The sequence below is a fragment of the Apodemus sylvaticus genome, chromosome 1 (genome assembly GCF_947179515.1).
Source record: "Apodemus sylvaticus chromosome 1, mApoSyl1.1, whole genome shotgun sequence".
Lineage (NCBI taxonomy): Eukaryota > Metazoa > Chordata > Mammalia > Rodentia > Muridae > Apodemus > Apodemus sylvaticus.
Genome location: NC_067472.1, coordinates 154,352,128 through 154,362,268, shown reverse-complemented (window position 1 = coordinate 154,362,268; position 10,141 = coordinate 154,352,128). Strand labels below are relative to the sequence as shown.

The 10,141-nt window shown below is 41.4% G+C and overlaps 1 non-coding gene across 1 annotated transcript; it reads left to right on the top strand.

Annotated features, from left to right (window-relative positions):
- Positions 1-235: 235 nt before the first annotated feature.
- On the top strand, positions 236-307 carry Trnae-uuc (transfer RNA glutamic acid (anticodon UUC)). Its single transcript has one exon. It is a non-coding gene; the product is annotated as a tRNA-Glu (tRNA).
- The last annotated feature ends 9,834 nt before the right edge of the window (positions 308-10,141 follow it).

Here is a 10,141-nt window from a genome sequence, read left to right as displayed (position 1 = left end):
AGACTAGGTTTAGAAACAGAGACCAGTCTGAGGGGTGGGTGTGAGCTGTCTGCGGTGCCAGAGGCCAGAGCTACAGAGAGCAGCAGAGAGAATGTCTCCAGCACTGCAGGGACTGAGGACACAGTACTGCCGCGCAGGCGCGGAGACAGCCTGCCGAAACACAGGGCGGGGCACTATAGGCGGAAGCAGCTTTGAATGATTCAACAGACTGAAACTTGAAGCTGTGCTCGTCAGTTCCCACATGGTCTAGCGGTTAGGATTCCTGGTTTTCACCCAGGCGGCCCGGGTTCGACTCCCGGTGTGGGAACAACAGACAGTTTTTTAAAAAAATAAATAACGTTCGATACTCGGTATTTCACAGTATAGCATACAAACAGTGGTCAAGCTATTATATTCTGCCAGATTCCCTGGTCCTTATTCTCCTATAGCCAGTTGTAGAGGTGAACAAAGAAGCTATCTTACCTGGCCTGCCCAGTTGCAGCCCTGTGGGTGGGAAAGGAGCTCTCTGAAGGGGAGTCACTAAGGCTGAGATTCTAAGAGAGCAGCCTCACACAAGAAACAACTTTACTGAGGACTGCAGAGCAATACAAAAGGCCACATCCGTTTATTTATCTGCTCACTCTTCGCCTAATAACTTACAGGAAACTGAGGCATGGGAGCGGTCTCTGGGTAGAATTACAGTTTTAAGTAGGCTTAAGGTTCTGAACAAAGACACATTTTCAGATGTGGGAGTCCTTGAAATCTTCAGTGCTGGAAATGAATCCTGTGTGTGCAATCCCTGTGCCATTCATAAAGCTTAGGTAAGCCTTGTCACCAACCCCATCGTGCTCCAGTTGCTTACTATGGTGGAGTGGTTTTCAATTTCCCTAATGCTGGGTGACCCTTTAATACAGTTTTTCACATTGTGGCAACCACCAACCATAAAATTATTTCATTGCTACCTTATAACTAGTAATATTACTACTGTTGGGAATTGCAATGCACAGTATCTGATATGCAGGATATTTGATATGCGATCCCAGTGAAAGTGTTGTTCGACCCCCAGATGGGTCCCAGCCTACAAGTTGAGAACCACTGCATAATAAAACTCAGTTAAGAAAACAGGAGTCTGGACCAAGGAGACTAGAGACCATTCATAAGCCAACAACAGGAGTGGCAGTCAGAGGTAAGAGTGTCTTTGGAGAAGTTACACTATCACACAAAGGTAATACTTTCCTTCCTTAACTGGATACTAATTCTACATTTTTAGCTTGCTTAGGACTCCACATAAAATATAGCTAGAAAAATCATTTGAGTAATTTGCAAATTATTGCTTCAGGAATTGTACATCATTGACATGACATTTTTTTAAAAAATCTTTTTATTAATTCTTGAAGAATTTCATACAATGTATTTTCATCATATCAACCCCAACTCCTCCTCCTCACTCCTCCCAGACCCATGCTACCTCCTCACCCCCTTCCAACATCAACAAATTCCTAAGGCTTAGTTCTTAAACAAGATTGTCCTTAGTAAATACCTGTCAGAGTGCCTCTCCTTCTCATTTCTCTTCAGAAGTCCTTGTTCGTTTCAACTATTGTTATCTAAAGGTTTCGCCCCAGGCTGTCTGCTGGGGCAGACACAGATAGACGGTGAGTAAGACTGCTCCTGTAGTTTCAGATAATCCCCAAACTCAAACCTGAGCACTACAGTTGTATAGAAGTATAATGTGGGTAAGGCTGGGGTATGGATACATACTGTTCAAAGGTTTGGCTTTTTGTCATCATTTTCTTTCTTGCTCTTGTCTTCTTTCATATCATGGGATATGTTTTACCTTTCTTGAATGCACTGAATCAAACTACATTTCCCAGATTTCCTTCCCTATAGACTGTTGATTCATCTATTGCAAGACTGGAGGATGCTATGTTGAAAGAAGATACTTCAGTTAATGCCTCTGCAGCAGTAACTGTCCCCTGATGGCTGTACGCAAGTACAGTCACCAGTGGCACTGTTGAATCTGATAGGTACTGATGGCAGCTATCAACAACCAGTAGCAACCCAGACTTCAACAGACCTGGTAGTTTTAGCAGATCCTGTATGGGGTTGACAGAGTGCAGCCCCTATAGCAATGGTAATACACAGCAGGGCCCCTGCAGAAGAAGAAGTTTTCTCAGCAGAATGACAGTCTTTCTAGTTCTTTCAGTCCTGAGTGGTGGGATCTGCAGTTATTACTATCTGAGTGACCTAATGGTTTTTTTCTTCTGGCTCCTTTAGAGAATCTGTAACTCCATTACTTGGGCTGTTTGAAACATCTGTTTTCTTGACTCTGGCCAGCTGATACAAATACTGTTACTATAATCCCCATCTTCCATCATGCTCTTAGCCTTGCTGACTTTGACTTAGGAGATCGGGGAACATAATTAACCATACAACAGGGTGAGTTTGGAGGAGATATTTCATGTACAATTGAATGACATGCCAGCAAGGCTGTAAAGCAGACATCAGTCAAATTTTCTCAAGTTTTATTGGCCTTTCGGAAATGGTGAGTTTCATGGTTCTCAGCTTCAGCTAAGCCAGCTCCAATATTCTCAGTGAGTGTCTTCTGATCCATTCTTTCTTAGACAGCACCCCACATTCCACTTGTATGTTATGGACAGGCTATGACTCCACTTTTTAATTCTGTGGACTGAAGAATGAAATCGTAGACTTGATGTTCAGCTCTTTCTCTCTCTCTCTCTCTCTCTCTCTCTCTCTCTCTCTCTCTCTCTCTCTCTCTCTCTCTCTCTTTCTCATTTTTTGCAACTGTAAGGAATTGCCTACAGGCCATGATACACAAAATCTCAGTTTTACATTGAAGATCTCGAACCTTGAATAATTCATCTTTCTAGAGGCCTCCAGTGCTGTCAGAAGGAGGCCATCCACCATCACAGCAATTTCTTTCAGTAATCTTGAGGGTCCCAATATCTTACCTGTTATGTCCATTAATCTCAAGAAATACTTAGTTAAAATTTAAATAAATATTTTGCTACTATGCCTATGACCTCACACTACCTCAATTTTGACAAGTCATGAGGTCACTACTGTCATTATACTCAAGAAAAGATAGCAAAGCAAAAATCTCTTTGGGCGTCCCTGGGCAGTGTTGCTTATGAATAATGTACCAACTGATATCTAACCAGAAGAGGACAATGTACTTGAAAGAGTTTAGTAATTCCATTTATTTGTATCTAACCCAATGCCCTGTATATTCTGGAAGAGTGCTTTCCTTCTGAGCTGAGGGCCCTTTACATAGAAGGCATAGGTGGCATTATCAGAAGTTAGAAGCATCTGCTGATGCCATTGTTAGGTTCTGTACTCAATACTGGGACCTCTGAACCCTCTTAAGCTGCTAATGTTAATGGCAGTCACTCAACCTTTTATAGAGGCTACCTGGGACACATAACACTCCTTTGTTTTTAATATTTTTTTAAATATCTACTTATTTTATGAATATGGATGTGTGCATAACTGAGCACCATGTGTTAGTGCAGGCCCCAAGTAAAAGAAAAGAGGACAACAGTTACAGTTGCAGATAGTTGTGAGCTGCCCAACTTGGGTGCTGGGAAGTGTGTCAGGGTCCTCTAGAAGGACTTGTAGCAAGAGCCCTTAATCTTTGAGCCATCTCTGCAACCCTCTATGCTACTTTTTTAAACACACTGACTGCTTTAGTCCCTGTGGGACTACCCAAGTTCATGGAAAGGTTTTGTTTGTTTGTTTGTTTGTTTGTTTGTTTTGGTTCGGTTGGTTAGTTTGAGGTTCTGTTTTTTACTTCTGGTTGAAATGCCAGAGACTGGAACCTGAGAAATCACATGCTTTGAAAAGAAAAACAAAACAAAAAATGTTGCCCCTTCCTATTACTTTCTGATCTATCAGAATCTCAGACTGACAGAATCTAATCAGAAGCCGGCAGGCCAGATGAACCTATGATGGTCGACAGGTTTCTGCACTCTCAAACAGTCCAATACCAGACCTATTTCTTGTGCTGTTTGCTAATCTTCAGTCCTCTCTGAAACTGGAGTTATTGGTTTGAGTTTATGTAACAAAGCACTCCCAAAACACTGTCACATAAAAACAACCCTGCAGCTCTGCGGAGTCCAGAAGGACCCAGCCAAGCACTTGTTCTTTCACATGACACTTCTCCAGTCACTCTCTGCACAGCAATCACTGAACATCTGGGTGAACGCCAGAACCTCACCACATGCTATCTCACTTTTCACAAACCACTGTCTTCCCACATGTGGTAGATGGTTTCCAGAAAGAAGGAACCAGGAATGAACTGTCCTGTTAACAGCTGAATTCAGGCAGATACTATGCTATAGACTTTTTATCCCAACTATGTTGGAGCCTGGGACCGCAAACTATTAAGTGGAAAGCCAGCCTGTATTATGGATTAAGACCTCATGACATTAAAAAGAAAAGAAAAGAAAAGTTAGACCTTGGCTAACACCCTGCGTGCTGGATTCTACTACTCAACACGATATCAGGCTAGCCCAGTTTTCAGAACATGGAGAAATAGACTTCATTTCTCAATGGAGGAACTGTAGCTGGTTTTAAATAGAGGCAGTCCCCAGTCTTGGTGGTGGTGGTGGTGGGGGTCAACTTTGGAGTTATTTACTCTGTTATACCAAACTGATATGCATTTAGTAACACACTTCTAAATTTGAATTTTGCCCTTTCCTGTGCTTAGTGATATGTGCAGAATCTTCTCTGAGGTCAGGAAATAGAAGGGAGCTGCAATGCTGGGTCAGCTGTTCTGTGTAAGGATGAACAACTATATTTTCCACTATGCAATGTAGCTAAGCTTTGAGACACAGTAGGTCAATTTTTTTCAATGCACTATTGACTTGACCCTTTCTTTGTATACAAAGTTTGCTGGGGCATGGCTATATCATCAGTCAGGAACTTGTATGTGCAGTGAAATCTGGCTAGGAAACAGCCATTCTCCTGCTTCTAAGACCATTGGAATGCTACTTTTGAGAATTTGGAAGCAGACCTTTAGATGCAGGTATAACTATGTGATGTGTATGACCCACAGTCCAGACAGGTCTGCACCGAGGTACTAATACTGTCAGAAGTAGCAGGATGGAGTAAAATAAGGAAGACTTGGGAAGCCACAGAACATCTGCTAGTCCCACCTAGGCCCAGCAGAGCATAACATGTGGTTTCTTCTTCAAGAACTGCCAGGTACATCCAAAGACTCTTACCAGAAACCACTTAAATTCCTTAGATACCCATCAGTTCAAAATAAAAGATTTAAACATGACTTCTATCTTGTCAGTTAATCTAAAAGTGAATGTTTCCTTTTCTATACAAAATTGGGTTTTATTCATGTCCAGTCAGAAATCATTTGCTTGGCAAACAGATAGATAAAGATGGGGAAATGTTTATTCTAGGAAACAACCACTGAACCTACCCACTTTCTCTTTTTGCTTTGGCCACTAGCCAGTTGGGAGCTAGAATACATCCAAGCACAATAGCCGCATTCATCCAGTCTCTCAATGCTGTCACCTGCCCCCTCTCTGGGCCCAGTCTCCCTTTCCACTCTATATGTACCTTGTACAAATACAAGCAATAAATAAATGGCTTATTTGCACCCTCATTAAAGGAAATTTCATTTTTGCTGATAAGACACGAGATGCAAGCTTCCATTTCAGAAAGGAGGGTCATGAAAAGCAAGTTAGTCAATGAGATTTTTATGAAACCATAAGCAGAAAAGATATGCTTTATTCACCAGCATCCAGGCCAGGAGGCAGCCTGGCTCACCCAGCACCCAAAATCACACAGGAGGACATAGACATACAGGCTGATGGACACACATGATTTGGAAGCAGGCACACGGTCCTAGAAATAGACACAGGCTGGTGAAGGCAAAGTCACAGGTGCCTGACCTCAATATTTTATATATACAGAGTCATACAAAAGAGACATATGCCAAAAAGGTAGTCATAAATTAGATTACACTATTGTTTACTTTGGGGTTCCCTGAACATTCACTGTCAGTCATTTTGCATTTATACATAGGCCCCTGTATTAGTCAGGGTTCTCTAGAGTCATAGAATTTATGGAATGTCTCTATATATTAAGGGAACTTATTGTAATGACTTATAGTCTGCAGTCCAGCTAACCCAACAATGGGCAGCTGTGAATGGCCAATCCAAGAATCTGGTAGTTACTCAGTCTCATGAGGCTAGCTATTGCAGCTAGTCTTGTGTATAAGCCGGAATCCTGAAGAAATAGGTTCCAATAGATATGCTGGCAAGTGCAAGCAGACAAGAGTGAGCCTTCCTTCTTCCATTGTCCGTGTATAGGCCTTTAGCAGAATGTGTGGTCCAGATTAAAGGTGTATGCCACCATACCTGGATTTGGAACTTGCTCTGTCCCAGGTTGGCCTGGAACTCATAGATCTGCTTGCCTCAGTTTCCTGGGATTAAAGACATTTGCTACCTTGCCTGGACGTAAGTTTTTACATGGCCACTATGCCTCAAGATCTAGATAAAAAACATGTTATCATCCCATGTCAAAATCTGGGTCATAAACTGTATCTTCCAGCCTCAAGGTCAGGATCACAGGTGTGCTCTCCACTTCTGGATTGTACTTCATTTCAGATATAGTCAACTTAACAACCAGAAATAGCCACCATGCCCCATGACCCTAATATCAACCATGTTCTAGCTGACCCTTACTAGATATCTCTGTATCAGCATCCTGTTGTATAAACTTAAACTGATCCTTAGGGCCTTCTGCTGCCAATAAGCAAAAGACTCATAAATAACAAAAAGTAATTGACCTTTTATTAAAGTCATCTGTATTAGGAAGAATGAGGACCTCCTGTGCTCCTTGAGAAAGCAGCAAGGATAAAATTATCTTATGACATGCAATCCCTAATGAGATAGAAATGGGGGCCCCACTGTCCTCACCCTCACATAAACTGCAACAACCTCAGTAGCCAGCTCAGCTTCATCTTCGTTACTTGAGGATCAGAGTTTACCTTTCAGACTGACACTTCTGTCATTCTGCTGAGTATAGTAGCAAAAACAGTTCTTTCATAGTAGCATGCTGACAATTTTGATGAACTCTTTTAAAACAGGGATAATATCATGCCCACAGTGAGATGTAAACAAGTACCAAATAAAATAAAATAAAATAAAATAAAATAAAATAAAAAACTCCCCAAAGGAGTTTCTAAACACCAATATACATTCATGGCACCATTCCCTCTTGGGTTCTGAGGTATATATTCATTGCAGAAAACCATGTCTCATTATGTCCTTTCTAACACAAATAGAGTGCACTTTGGACACCTTCACAACCTATTTATTATCCCATCCTGATGGCCCTTTTTTTCCTTAAATTACCCCCTTTTACTTTCATGTTATATATTTTTTTAAAGTCCAGATTTCACATGAAGAAAATATGTCATATGTGTTGGTCTGAGTCTCTCTATTTCTTCTAACGTAATACGATAATCTCCAGTTCCATCCATTTTCTACAAAAGACACAATTCCTTTGTTTCTCCCTGATAAACAGAACTCCCATGTGTGCATGCATGCCACATTTTTCTTTTGCCTGTATGGATATCTAGGCTGTCTCTGCATTGTGGCTACCATGGATGTGCAAGCATCTGTATGGTTTGCTGACTCAGAATTTTTCATATATCTAATAGTGCACAGCCTACTGCCATGGTATCTCTACATCCATGTTGTTATTATTTATATTTTCCAATATCCATGATGATTCTGACAGGAAATGCACCAGTTTACACTACAGCAGCAGTGTTACCTCAGTCCTTTGTTTCATGAGCCCTAAAGTCCTCGTGCTCTTCCAGACATGATCATGTCAATAGAGGAAGTATAGCAGTAAGCATGACCAGATAACGGAGCAAAATTATCCACCAACAATCCAGTAATGACTGTGCTTTTTAGCATTCAACAGTCCAACATGCCAGTAGTGACTGTGTTTCTAGTATTTAGCACTGCCAGATTTTGCAAACTGCCTCCCCTAACAACGTCATTCTTAAATTTCTAGGCAGTTTTTGGAAGGGGTAAATGCTAAAGATGAAAACAAAGTTAAAATACCAATAATGTGTGTTTATTTACCAATTCACCCACTTCGTAGGGTGAAGACATTCCCTGAGGGAATTACCATTGTCTTTTACTAGCAATTAACATATAGCCAATCAGGGCTTGAATTGATCTTCTAAGGAGCACCCAGAAGTCTTGCCCCTCCCTTCATCACTACCATAACTTTGGAACTGAAGCCATAACACCCACATAAATAACTCCCAGCCTCTATAGGCAGTGGCCATACTGGACAGACAGAACACTGGGGTAAGGATTTTGTGCCACAGGATGCCAACCTCCTGGAGAGTGGGTAACATTCCCCTATTGACTGGGTTGAGAGACAAGTATCTTTCCAGGAGTCATTAAGTCCCCTAGTGAGTAATCTGTGCTGAAGCAACTGCATTTTTCCAGAATTTGCAGTTGGTGTCAGAAGTAAGGGTCATAAATCAAATCTATCAGTCCTGCTACTTGAGAGATTTTCAGGAAATGTCTAAACACTGAGGCTTTCAAGGCCTCCTTGTGGAAGCACATTCCTGCACACTGCCATGCAGAGACACCAAGAAGATAACATACCCTAAGACTCTGGAACTGGAGGAAACGGGCTCTGCATTTGGCACAGCTCTGCTTCTTCCCTAGGTGAATTTTACTCTATACCCTTTCTTTGCAATACAGTTTGATACACCATTACTCCTAGTGCCCTCTAGTGAAAAGCTTATACACAGAGGGACAGAAATTTTCCAGAATTTGCAGTTGGTGTCAGAAGGACAATATTTAGTGGACTGTCCCTCTAGCATTGTAATTCACAAAGCTTCATTGTCTAGAGGTTTTTCTGAGACTTACATAGTCGACTTATGACTCTTAATTCTGAGAACAACTGCAAATTCTGGAAAAATGCAGGCACTCTCAGCTTGGACTGAGGCTCTCAGTACACACCTTAGCTTCTAAATATGATATCCACTAAATGGAATCAGAATTCCTCAGAGAAAGAAGATAAGCCAAGCACAGTGGTAAGAAAAGTACAAGATTAGTTCACATATCCTTTTGTGCTATAAACTAAGAACAAGCTCAAAAGAGGACAAGGATATGTCAAAAAGAGGCCATCATAGACAGCTTGTACATTAAAAAGAAAATAGAAAAATGGCTCAATGAAGTATTTGCTACTACAGATCCCTAGCATGCATGTAAAAGGCAGGGCATAGTTGTGCAGTCCTGTAATTCCAGCAGAGAAAGGAGGGTCTCTGGAGCTCTCTGACCAGCCAATCTGGTGAGATAAGTGAGGTCCAGGATCAGTGAGAGACCCTGCCTCAAAAAATATGGTGGAGCATGTTAGAGGAAGACATTCAATGTCAGGCTCTGTCATCCACACTGCTGTGCACACACATGTACATTCATATACCCAAGAAACAGCAGTGGATTGGTTCCTTTCAAAAAACAGGGCAATGAGACTAAATAGACATAAATTAAAGGTTTGATAGGCAAGGGGCATTAGCAGTTTCAAAAGTCTCAGGAACTTATCCTTTTGCTTTTGCCTAGAGGTAACTGATGCATTTATAGAAGCTAGGAGATGAAATCTAATTCTTTGGTTTACAACAAAAGTATTTATTGCCTCATACATAGGCTATTTGTCTTCTAAACCCAGTGGAGACTGTGTGAAAATGGCTTGATGGAGTCTACATTCACTGTGGGTTTCTGCTACAACTGAGGCACCCTGAGCTTAGAAAGTCCCAGATGTTTGTAACGCAATTCCCGAAAATTTTACAGCCTTTGTTCCCAAATGAGATGCTATTTTTATAATACTGAAGAGCAAAGCTTGCTGCTGCTCCAGAGGGAGATATTATCTCTGTCTCAACAAAGCTATCTGCTAAAACAACATCCTCAAAAACATAAGCCAGAGAGAAGGCTGCCAGTACCTCCCAGATGCACAGAAATGAAATGCTTGCTATAGAGGAAGTTTAGCCAGCAACGTAGCTACTCTGGCTGAAATCCACACATACCTTTAATCCCAAGAGTCAAAAGCAAATAGATCTCTGAGTACAAAGCCTACAGAGCAAGTTGCAGGTAAA